General features: G+C 51.3%; 1 protein-coding gene across 8 annotated transcripts in view; it reads right to left on the reverse strand.

Annotated features, from left to right (window-relative positions):
* The window catches only part of ZMIZ1 (zinc finger MIZ-type containing 1), a 410,316-nt gene that overhangs the window by 325,972 nt on the left and 72,244 nt on the right, over window positions 1-12,100 (reverse strand). For 7 of the 8 annotated variants that reach the window (XM_077350898.1, XM_077350896.1, XM_077350895.1 and 4 more), the window contains exon 2: window positions 10,801-10,927. The exons of the other annotated variant lie outside the window; for it this stretch is intronic. The gene's annotated coding sequence lies outside the window, so the exon portion shown is untranslated. The remainder of the gene's footprint in view (window positions 1-10,800; window positions 10,928-12,100) is intronic. 8 annotated transcript variants of the gene reach the window in all.

A 12,100-nucleotide genomic window follows, 5' to 3' on the forward strand; every position in this document is an offset into this window, starting at 1 on the left:
GGCCGTGGGAATGCTAGGTGACCACGGGAGACTGCAGTGCAAGCTAACTGATGACCCTGCCAAACTAACTGGCACCATCTTCAAGATGGGCCCTGCTGGTCTAGGGCTGGGGGCAACCCCAGATGACAGAGGCAGTTCCCCTGGAGTAAGTGATGGTTTGGGAGGCTGGACGCTACCTACTGTACCCAGGATGCCACTTCCAAAACCCCCAGGAATTCCCAAAGCCAGAACTGGCAACTGGAACAAAGAGCTCCTCCAAGGCAGAACCAGAGAAATTGCTCTGCCTGGGCTTCCCCTCCGGTCCCCTGCAGCCCTGCCACTGGACAGCGTAGGAGGGAGGGGTGAAAGACGGACATGTGATTCCGCCCCTCTGATCTCTCCCCTTTGTTCTCCCAGGAAGGCGGGTTAAGCACGTGACCTCCCTCCACGCACCACAGAGCCAACAGATGGAGCGCTGCTTTCACACCACAGGTGCTATCCTAGCAGGATATTTACCCTGTACTAGCAAGAAAGAAAATTAGCTAAGCCTTCTCTGGGGATAATTAAAGAGAAATGGGGGGAGGGGGGAGACCCCACCTCTTGCATTATCCGTACGGTTTTGAAACAAGCATTGTCTGAATTAGTTACTCAGTGCAAGTCCAACACACTTCATCTGTTGTCTAAAGACACCGTTAGCATTTCCCAGGAGCTCGCAGCATATAGACAAAACACATAAAAACCACAGCTGAAGATCACAGCACTCGGAATCACCCTAGCCAAATGTGGTCCTAAGTAAAATCCGTCTTCAGCTGCCACAAGAGAAGGCTGAAAGGGGGGGGGGGCTAGGCACACCTCCCTGGGGAAGTTGTTCCGTAACTCTGGGGCTGCCACCAATAAGGCCTTCTCTTGCGTACCTGCAAACAAGCTCCTTTGACTGATGGGCCAGTCACCTAAAGAATAACTGTCCAAAGAAGGTTCTAAATCTTTACAAAAATAATCCTCTGGGCCTTGGTCGCCAGCCCTGCCCTGAGCTTTCTGTTCGGGGTCTTCTGCGATCGCATCTTCCGAAGAGCTCCACATCCACTGAAGCACAGGGCGGCCGACCTGAGGCAGGAGGGGCAGGGGGGCTTTCTTTCGTGTTCTGCTGAGAGCCTCCATTTGTGCTCTCAGAAGCTCAGGGCCACGTCCGGGAGAGCCTCGTAATTCTTTGGGCTCCAGATGAAAGCGGAAGCTCACCTGAGATTTTAAATGAATTGCTCTCCAGTGGCCAAGAGACAAGGATATTTAGCTCACTTATTTGTCTCTTTTGAACTCAAAGTCACCAAGGCCACTTGCGATACAGTATGGATACCAATAAAATCAATAAAAAGCTAAGAAGGCTTAATAAACGTCAGGCGTCAATAGCACCATGAAAATCGATAAAGCGGGAACAAATCACACTATCAGCCATGCCACTTCTCTTGCACAGCATCTTCTCGGTTTAACTCAAAGGCTCTTGAGCAACCGGGGGGTTGGCTGTGGGTGGGACACAGGGGAGGCAGCAAATGCCAGCTGTAGTCACCCTGAAGTGACATAGGGCAGCTCTAGGAATTGCTGGAAATGCTGTGGTTTCACCAAAGAGTTTCCTGCCTTGCTTGGAGCTACCTTATGTCATTTCCTGGTTTCTATCAGAAGTCAACTAGATCAGATCCTAGACCAGTTAGTCATATTTAGTTAACAGAGCAGAATTTGGCCCAGTCATGGTATATACATCTCCCAAGAAGGGAAAAATTACATTTATTCAAGTATTCACAGTCAAATGAAGCCTAATCTGAAGAGTCCTTTCCCTGTCACAAATGGACAGTGTATCCAGCACCATGCACATGTATAAAACATGAGGGCATTGCCTCCTCAGGAGAGACCAACAGAGAAAGGTGTCCCCGTGGAAGGCCATGTACATAGAGTAGGGATGTGTGCTTTGCTGCCTCAGCAATCACCGAAGCCCGAGACAGTGCATTGGAGGCCAGCCCCACGGCGCGGAAAGGAGGGGCAGCAGCTGCAGCCGGAGAGGAGGGGCGAGAGCTGCAGTTGGTACCGGGCCACAGCTCCTCCTCGTCCTCCTCCCCACCTGCTGCCTCGGGGGCGGCCCTGCCACTCTGCCACCAGCTCACCTTTGGTGCTCTCCGGCGGCTGCCATGGCTGGGGCCCCCCCTCGGCGTGACACTGCGCAGCTGTTGCTGGCAGCGCGTCCCAGTGGGTGGCGGGAAGTCAGGGGCGCTGGCGGGAAAGCAAGTGGAGCAGGGGCTCAGGCGGCGGTGGCGACGTCCCTTGGCAAAAGACTACCCCTCCCCAGGCCTCAGTAAAATTGTCAAGTGTTGACCGGTCCCCAGTGATAAAAAGGTTGGAGACCACTGGAATAGACCAAGAGCTCGTGGAGAGCACAGCCCCCCTGCACCAGCGTAAATTATCTTGAGATCAATATCCTGGATTCTTCTTTGGATGGTTTGAAAAATACAATCCTGTCCAGAGTCTGCCACCGGCTCACCTTTGGTGCTCTCCGGCGGCCGCCATGGTTGGGGCTCCCCCTCGGTGTGGCACTGTGCAGCTGCTGCTGGCAGCACCCCCCAGCGGGCGGCAGGAAGTCAAGGGCACTGGTGGGAAAGCAAGTGGAGCAGGGCCTCAGGCGGCAACATCCCTTGGCAAAAGACTACCCCCCCCCCCGTCCTCAGTAGAATTGTTGGGGATCACTGCTTTACAGTAAAGGAAACCAACACATCAATGGGGTAGAGCAAGGGATGCCAACTGCAGGTTAAGGAATTCCTGGAGATTTGGGGGTAGAAACTGAAGGGGGAGGAAGCCACTGAGCAGGGTTTAATGCCACCAAGTTCATCTTCCAAAGCAGCCATTCTCTCTCTTCAGAGATCCCCAGGCCCATGTGGAGGTTGGCAACCCTAAACAAACCACACACTTAACATCAGAAAGTCCGCTCCCTCCCCCCCCCCCGAAAAAGTAGCCATATTGGTCTGAAGCAACAGAACTAATTTTGAGTCCAGAGGCACCTTAAGGACCAATAAAGTTTAATTCTGCTTATACCCAGAAATAAACTTGGTTAGTCCTCAAAGTGCCCCTGGACTCAGACCTGGTTCTTCGGTGTTCACCTGACTACTTGATCCTTCCCTTCCACTTATGACAGCACTGACGGGATTGCTGGGAACAAAGGACACATTCACAAGTTTCGTTTTCCCAACATTCAGCATGCGGCTCCCTCACCACACAAAAGCTGTTCCCACTGGCTTCAAATTCATCTTCATCTGAAGAAGCAGCAATCACAAAAGGAGGCAGCTTCTTGAATTGGACAAACTCCCTTCAGTTTGGTGTAGCCAGTTTGGTGTAGAGGTTAGGAGTGCGGACTTGTAATCTGGCATGCCGGGTTCGATTCTGCGCTCCCTCATATGCAATGAGCTGAGTGACCTTGGGCCCTCCGCAGCACTGATAAAGCTGTTCTGACCGAGCAGTAATATCAGGGCTCTCTCAGCCTCACCCACCTCACAGGGTGTCTGTTGTGGGGAGAGGAATGGGAAGGCAACTGTAAGCCGCTTTGAGCCTCCTTCGGGTAGGGAAAAGCGGCATATAAGAACCAACTCTTCTTCTTCTTCTACTTCAAAACATGTCTGCTTCAGGGGTAGTCAAACTGCGGCCCTCCAGATGTCCATGGACTACAATTCCCATGAGCCCCTGCCAGCATTCTCATGGGAATTGTAGTCCATGGACATCTGGAGGGCCACAGTTTGACTACCCCTCCTCAGCTTGCTTAGTTTAAAAAAAAATTAAAATCAGAACATTAAGTAAATATCCTGTTGAAATGCTGCTGAAAAACTCAAAGCTCTGCTCTTTGATTTATGTTAGAAGAGAAACACAAACATCACAGCTTCAGCTCCCAGAAAGATCAGGTATTACAGACCTCACTTAACATACCAGAATGTGACCCAACTGAAATATCGTAGCTAGAAGCTGTATCACATTTCCTTTTGGCAATTGCTTAGCTATCAAACAGGCTTTTGAAAAATTACTTCCCCCAAAATGTGCTTTGAAACACACACACATTATAAACCCATTGAACTCTTTATTTTAAGCTAAACAAAATTCTTAATCATATTTACCAAAAGGAAGACAACTGTGATACAGAAGCTTTTTTATTTTTGTAACTGCCACTAACACTAGGCTTGTGTGCTTTGGCTCAGTTCAGCCGCCTCGGAGATCACCGATGCCCGAGGCGGCCAGTGCTGCAGCATGGAGAGAGAGGGGAGGTGGTGGCTGGCCCCCCGCCACAGCCGTCGCCCCCCCCCCTCTCCATGCCATGGCGCTGGCCTCCTACGCGCTGCTTTGGGCTTCGGTGATTGCCGAGCGCACAACCCTGATATGCACTGGAAACTTGTATATGAATAACACAACCCTTGGTGTCAGGAAAGCTCTGGAGATGTGAGGACAGATTCTGGGCAGGGCTGGATTTGTGGACAGGAGGGAAGTCCGTGAAGTGGAGAACCTTGGAGTCAGTTCTCCATTTTCTGTGGAGAAACAGATCTCTGGGGATCAGTTATAATTCCAGGTTTCCAGGAACCCTACAATCCCCAGTATCCTTGACCTCCCTTGGCGAGGGGTGGGTGGGATAGACTCCCTTTCAGGTAAACAGGGTGTGTCTCTGCCCCCAGGGGGCAAAAATGAAGCTCATTCTAAGGAACCTTTGAATTCTCAAGTCCAGCTGTGTGTGGAGAGGAGGGCTGGCGGCTGGCGGCTGCCACAGAGACTGGGCAAGCAAGACAACCTGGTCGTCCTGTAGTGATGCCAAGGCCAGGGGAACATTAACAGCACCTCCCCTCCAAACATAGTTAAAGGCGCGCACAAAATGCTTCACGGAGCACACCCCTTCCCCGACATTTTCCAACAGGAGGCTTCTCGCCCTATGGAATCGGTGCCTAAAGCTGCCTGTTAGGGTTGCTATTAAGTCTGCCCCGTTTGGTAAACAGACATAATTCTTTGAAAACTGTCAGCTCTTTATTACTCCAAACACCAACAGGAAACACCAAACAGAGAAAACAGGAACGCCTCGAGCTTATATACCAGGGGTAGTCAAAACTGCGGCCCTCCAGATGTCCATGGACTACAATTCCCATGAGCCCCTGCCCGCGTTCGCGGGCAGGGGCTCATGGGAATTGTAGTCCATGGACATCTGGAGGGCCGCAGTTTTGACTACCCCTGGTATATACAGTTTAGAAAGCCCACCAAGGAGCCTGATTGGTCCGTATCCCCCGAGTGGGGCTGGGCTATCTCCCTGAACTCCCCTGGAGAAAACAGCTGTTCTGGGGGGCAGACACTGCCGAGATCCCTCCCCTAAGTGCGCGGCCTCCACACCCGTCATCTCCAGAAACCCCCAATCCTGACTCCCAGCTCTTAAGGGTGGCTGTAGAACCTCTGTGCCAAGTCAAGATACGTGATTCAAAAATCACTTCTAAAATAAGCCCCCACCCAGAAAGAAACCCGGGGGGTCATGGGCCAGAAGTCCCCATTTCTCCTTTCCCTGCAACCACTAGTGGAGACATTTATTAGAGGCAGGCTCTGACAAGCCTCCATCCTCTCAGGCTCGGTTCCCCGAAGTGCAATGCAGGTTCCTTAATACCGGCCTACCTCGTAGGGCTAAATCCAGTCCCATCAGTCCAAGAAGCTTACTGGGTGAGTGCACGAGAGGGGGCCTTTCCAGTGGCAGCCCCACAGTTACGGAAGCGCCTCCCCGGGGAGGGGTTCCTGGCCCCCTCCTTTTCAATCTCTACAAAGCAGCTGGAGACAGTTTTATCTAGCACTGTTATCAAAACAGCACTACTGTGCCTTTAACTTGGGGTTTTATGTATTTTTCCCATCTGTTCTATGCATTTTTTAATTCAGATCCCATGGAAACTCTCAGCTGACAGCAGAATTGGGGTCTGCGGAGCATGAACTTTCTCACATCCTTCTAGTTTCCTCTGAAATCCTGCTCCCAGGGCTAAGAATAATGTGAAGGAGCAAATTAGAAATTTACGCACACACACACACACACACACACACAAAATCAATCAATAGAACCCTCCCCCCCCCCTTCACCACCACCACACACGGGATCCAAGAGATGTGACTGGCGACCTTTTAACACTCAAAAGAGTTATATAAATATTTTTATTGCTGCTAGCAAAAGGCCTGATAATGGGCAGAGGGAGAAATATTGAAAGAAGTATCTCTGGCTGTGCACCATCTATCTCCCCCCCCCAACACACACACACACATTGTGCCTGGACACCCATCCCGCCACCCCAGGGTCATTGTGGGAGGACAGGAGACAGTCCCCACCTCCAGTGCTAGAGTTCCCTTCACCAAATGTCCCAAGAGATTTTAATTTTCTCACAAAAAATGAATCAGCCTTTCACGGCGATGTTATAAAATAAGGAACTGCCATCAAGCGAACTTCAAGGGAAGTTGTCTGCCGAGCTGCCTTCCTCCGCAGAGCCTCCCTTGGTGGCCTCCCGCCCAAGCACAGAGCCGCCTCAGCTTCCAAGACCAACCATGCCACCTTTCACCTTGCAAATCCCCCCCCCCCCGCCTCAGCCGTTTAACTGGAGATGCCGGGGATTGAACCGGGGGCCTTCTGCATGCTAAGCAGGGGCTCCGCCACTGAGCCACAGGCCCTGGTTTGCCATTTCTCTCCCCCGCAGAGCCATCCTTGCTGATCGCTCATCTGACTACCAAAGCTGCTCAGTTTGTGGGATTTGACAGGATCGGGCTGTACCGTGGTGATCCAGGACTCCTGGTGATCTTAAAATCACACTGCAGTCACCCAACTGCTTTCCTCTCTACCTGCACACTTTTCTCATGAAAATGCAACGGGATGTTGGGAGCTGGCTTCATCTATGCAGGGGACTCCAAGTTTGCTTGGATGAGGATCTGCAGAACTGATATTGATGCCTCACTCTGCCAGGGAAGCTTCCTTGGCGACCCTGTGATTACACACACATTCAAGAACCTTGTGAGGTAGGCTTGAAGACAAAACAGGAAGGAATGAGAAGAGGGAAGGAAGCCACACTGGGTTCCCACTGGGGAGGAAGGCACAATATCATCAATTAAGGAAATAAATCAACAGGCCAGGGCCTGTGGCTCAGTGGTTGAGCCACTGCAGAGCATTCAGAACCCCCACCCACCCCCACCCCCACCCCCACCCCCACCCCGGATTCAGTCCGTGGCATCTCCAGTTCAGAAAAGGATCAGGGATCGCAACGGGAATGACTCCCTGCCCGTCTCAGCAGACAGTCCGACCTCCCTGCACAGAGGGTCTGTCTGTCTGCTGCAGCAGAAGGCAGTTCCCTGCGTCCAAATAAGCCAGCCATGCCCAAGCAGCAGAGCTGGAAAGGGAAGGGGTCTTGCTAGGCAAACCTGCAGAACAGGCCCTGGCGGCTGAAGCGCAGACGGGCGTCGCACCCGCACAACCCTGCAGCAGCCCTAGGCGCGAAAGGATCCGGGAACTGCCAGTGAACTCCGCTGGCTACGATGCCACCCAGCTCCCCAGATCCGCCCAGACATGCGAACCCGCTCGCCTGGTTACTCCGTTTCAGACCCAGCCGAGTGCCTTACTCTGCCCCAATGGGGAATTGCCTTCTGTTAAGAAGAGGCTTCTCTGCGTCTTCAGGGGGGGGGGGAGCGACTAGTTGGGCAACCGGGTGCTATTTTTAAGAGGCTGAGAAAGGGAGGGGCCACCCCCTCTCTCCTCCTGGGCAGGGAGATTAGTGTCCTCTGCATTTGGCAGGCAGGGCTCCGTGGAGACAAAGCAAGAGACAGATAATTACATAGCAGAACCTTCGGGGGAAATCCAGTTGGCTCCTCCAGAAACCTTCAATTGGTCTGCCCAGTTCCAGCGGTTTCTCTTGAGTCCTGGCAGAAGAAGACGGCCAACCCAGAGAATCTCTGCCCCAAACAGGAGGGTCCAACAAGGAGGGGGAAGTGTCAGACTCCCCCCCCCTTCTCCTCCCTCTCCATCCTCGCTGCAGTTGTGGTTTCATCTGAACCACTTCCACCCTTACTTGCTCCCTGAGAAAAGTGACTTACAAATTAAAAAAATAAATAAAAGTCAAAATGCCAAACTAGATTTTTTAAAAGCCTCTAAAAAGAACAAAAGACAAGTAAATCTAAACGAAAGCAGAATCTGGAAGGCTTTGTCAGAAAAGTTCCCAAGGGTAGTGACACTGAATTGCAAATACAAAAGCAGAATTTGAGTCCAGTCCCTCTTTAGAGGCCAACAAGATTCCGGGCATAGGACAGAGTGGCCAAAGGGAGGCTGGGAATTGTAGTCCGTGGACATCTGGAGAGTCACAGTTTGGCCACCCCTGACATAGAAGCTTCTGAGTGCCAAAGCTCCTTGTCTCCCAGCCGAGACGGACAAAAGGAGCTGTGATTCCAGACAGCTTCTAACTGGAACATCTTCTTGGTCACTAAGATTCAACTAGACTCGAACCTAGCACTCCTGTCTAAAAAGGTATTTGTTGAACATGAGCAAGCAGATAACTCCTTAACTTACCACCCTCTGAAAACTTGTTCCGTAAGTTGGGGGGGGCTACTGCTGAAAATCCCGCAGGTCTCCCAAATCTTTGACTGGGCTTCCGCTCTGCTGCTTGGGCGCCCCAAGGTGACTTATGTCATTATCCTCTCCTTCATTTTAACCTTACAACAACCCTCTCAGGTAGGCTAGGAGAAGAGGATGTGACTGGCCACGTTGGAAGCTTCCACAGTAGAGCAGGGATTCAGACCTAGCTCCCCCAGATCCCAACCCAACAGGAGGAATTGCGGTACAACAAGAAGGCAGGCCTATATGAGCTAGTTCATAGGAATTGCAACATTCTCCCTGCCTCTTAAGAGAGGCAAGGTAAATTATGAAGCCTGAGTTAATTGGCTGAAGCACATTAGCATCACAATGGGCAATGCTATCCAAGTGAGCCTCCATATCTGAAGACAACATTAGAGGTGGACAAGCAGTGGTTCTCCAGACATCCATGGACTACAATGACCATGAGCCCCTATAGACCCTGGACCTCTGGAGGGCCACAGCTTGGCCACCCCTACTTTGAATGCAACTCCAGGGTAAAGGAAGCCATATCAAAACTGAACCAATGCGAAGCCAGGGATGGCCCCAGCACTGCTCAAGACCACTGAGATCCCCATTTGGGTGCTCGCCAAGAGCCTTTTTAAACTCGCCCCAGGTAAATGTCAGGACTGTTTTCGACCCTCATGAGCCACCATTAAAATTGTGTGTTTTCCTGAATTTTCACTTGTGTTTTGCCAAGAATCTGCAAGAACTAACCAGTTAGTATTGGAAGGTCACTCACAAGCTAAAGTTTGGCCAGCCAATTTCCAACACAGGGAAAACAAACTGTCCCTGACAAGGTCATGCAGATCAGGACTGTGGAGTTTTGAGCTTTCAAGAGTCTAAGTTCCATTCTCCAGGTAGGTCAGGGTGTCTGACAACGAGACCTTCATATGCTTATCCCTGCAGGGGGGACTCTGATCACAGAACTCCCCTGCCAAGCTGGGCTTGGGCCAGCCTCCCCACCCCGTTGGTGAATTCCCCCTGCCAGCTCTTCCTCACTATTGTCATGAACCAGGGTTAACTCTATCCGGTGTTCCTATTGAGCCAGGTAGGATGGTGTGCGGTAGCGGCCGAATCGGCCATTCCTGCGTGTGTGCGCTGAGTTATGCACCGGCCCCCGCGCCTCCCCTCCCCCTGCGGCACGGCGCTGGCTACGTCAGCCTGGAAGAGCCGATTTGGATGCTGCCATACACAACTCTAACTGAAACTCACCAGCCCGTTGTGGTTACTGTGGAATCTAGCTAACATGAATAGTCGCATTCCACACTGCCAATAAAGGAAGTACCTGAAGGACGGTTGAACCCCAGCTGCCCTTTGTTTCCAGCTGCCCTTGAAGGCCTAAGCGTCTTGGGGCCTGAGTCCTTGAAGGACGCCCACAGCCCCTGTCCAGCCCGCCAGCTCATCCCTTCCTCACAAGCTCTGCTGTCTGTGCCCCCACCTTCAGCCACGAAGGGGGTGAAAAGCGGAGAAGAGGCCTTTCAAAGGGGTGGCACTCCACCTGTGTGATGATGCTCTCCTCTTTGAGGGTCCCCTGGCACCCATCCTACTCTCACCTTGGTGCCAGGCCAAAACACTTATGTTTACCAAGCTTTTAATTTAGAAGTCAACCTTCTAACATCTTTTTCTTTTCTTAGGGTCTGCTTTTAGCCTGGAAACTCTGAAGCTCCTTTTTAAGTGGCCTCATCATGTTTTTCATGCATTATCCGGGTTTTAAGGCCAGATTCCAACAACTGCCAGGGTGTGTTACCCTTTCATTCGGATTTATTTTGTGGCCCACCTCCGGGTGAATTCCCTGGCGAGGTGGCGTAGAAGTTTTCCGACTAAATAAATGAAAAAAACAATGAAAACTGTTTGGAAAGGATCGGGGAGAAGGAGAGGGAAGTGATTCTGCAACACGTCTCCTGCCACGGATATGGGCATTTCCAGGATTGTTCCCCCATGGGCCCTCAAATGGAGCGCCGTTGTCAAAGAAACCCAAAGCGGTATACAAAACACACTCAGCTTTCCCAGGACCACATTACACATTTTAATGCACCAAAGGGAGGGGGGGCAACAGCTGTGAGAGCAGAGGTGATGTCAGGAGAAATATTTCCACACAGACCAACTCGGAGAGGCCTCACCCTTTGTCCCTGCTTACTCCACAAAGGAGCTGCACAAGCAGAGCACTGAGAGAGAGAAATAATTACCTTGTAACTCTCCGAAGAAGCCGCTGTCAATTAGAGGAGGACGGGTGCTTTGGACAAGCAGGGAGAGGAGAAGGAGGAAGGAGGCAGCCGGGAGATCTGTTCAAAGTTGCAACATGGAACGTCTCTCCTAGGAGACAGAAGAACCCCACCCAAAGGAAAGCCATTAGGTGTCACATCTTTCTTGGAACGTATAGGCCTTAAACCAGGTCTCCCAGCACTAAGAAGCATCTCCGTCTCCCAGGCGCGTGGTTCTTTCCGAAACCAATTTCTTTGTACAGATACTAATGGGATCGATTTACCAAGGCTGAAATATCGCTGTGACCGTTGGCTGATCATGGTCAGGACTCCCATTCAGCCAAGCCATGGAATTACAGGGTATAAATGAAAAAACATAAATGGATAATATCTGGAGTCAAAATATGAATCTGACACGTGGTCATCTCAAAGAATGAATGAGGCGGGCTCCATTCATACGCAGGGATAATTTTAGGCTTTTCCTTTCTCTCTTTTTTTTTACAAGCTTGGGGCTACTACCAGGTTTCCCCAAATGTGAAACTAGGTCTGCCCCCACCCCCAGCCCCAGTATGCAACTGAAGAAAATAAACATCAGGCAGTTGGCTTAAATCCACAAACAAGTTAGTGATATGCAATAATTGGTGGGGGGGGGGGTCTTTCTAAGCTAGGTGTCTGTCTTCCTTTCAAGGTATGTTTTTGCCTTCATGGCACCACTCACTTAGGCCGGCCCTTGCAGAGTTTCCAAGGCAAGTGACGTTCAGAGGTGGTTTCCCTGCCTCTGCAGAGCACCAGAATGTCCATAGTAATTGCCCATCCAAGGAGCGACCAGGACCACCCAGCTTAAATCCCAGGAGCTAACTGGTCAGGTTAGCCTGGCCATCCCAGTCAGGGCAGAAACCAACAAAGTGACTTGCCATTCCCGGCCTGGATTTCCTTGGTGGACTCCCATCCAAATATGAGCCAGGGCCACCCTTGCTTATCTTCCGAGGTCTGATGAAATCGGGGCAGCCTGGGCCAGCCATGTCCAATTCAAGAGAAACAATATCTCAATAGCTCAACAGCTGCCTGAAAAAACCACTCATTATGATTCTGGTTCTGCTGACAGAAACCGAGCAGTAATTGGCTCTTCTGAGGCTGACTGGTGATTCTCAGAGGAAATATGGGACCAAATCCCTTATCGGGGAATCCAAGTGACAGCGGACTAACTAACTCAACATGAGACCAGGTCTGGACACTCAAAATGCCCTCCTGTCACAGACACTGGCCAATCGGGACTGCCGGTATT

This window comes from Paroedura picta, chromosome 8 (genome assembly GCF_049243985.1).
Source record: "Paroedura picta isolate Pp20150507F chromosome 8, Ppicta_v3.0, whole genome shotgun sequence".
Taxonomy (NCBI): Eukaryota; Metazoa; Chordata; class Lepidosauria; order Squamata; family Gekkonidae; genus Paroedura; species Paroedura picta.